Below are 401 nucleotides of genomic sequence, written 5' to 3'. Positions count from 1 at the left end.
CTTCCGATCTGGTTGTCTTAACATCCTCTTCACTGTCGCTTCCCACTGGGGAAAAGATCCTGTCCCAAGTGTCCCTTTGCCAGATGGATTTGACTGTGTCTTCACCATCTTCTGCCACTGATTTCTGGTAGTAGGACTGGAGTTTGCTCAGAACCATTTTAACACAGTCTACCATTTTGAGATTTGTATCCTGCAAGTAAGCTCCATGTGGGGTGAATGGCATCGCACAGCTCCCCACACTGTCCCTGCTTGACTTTGAACCTGGTGAGCTGAGATACAACAGTCTGGCTCCTCTAGATGGGCTGCCCTGCCTGTTTGCAGTAGCTGAGGTTCTGCCAGTTTGGAAATCCCCTTTGGTTTGTAGCATGAAAACAGTCACATTGGATCCTCATCCAGAACTA

This window comes from Alligator sinensis, unplaced genomic scaffold, assembly GCF_000455745.1.
Source record: "Alligator sinensis unplaced genomic scaffold, ASM45574v1 scaffold909_1, whole genome shotgun sequence".
Classification (NCBI taxonomy): Eukaryota; Metazoa; Chordata; order Crocodylia; family Alligatoridae; genus Alligator; species Alligator sinensis.
Note: the sequence above shows the minus strand (reverse complement) of the source record.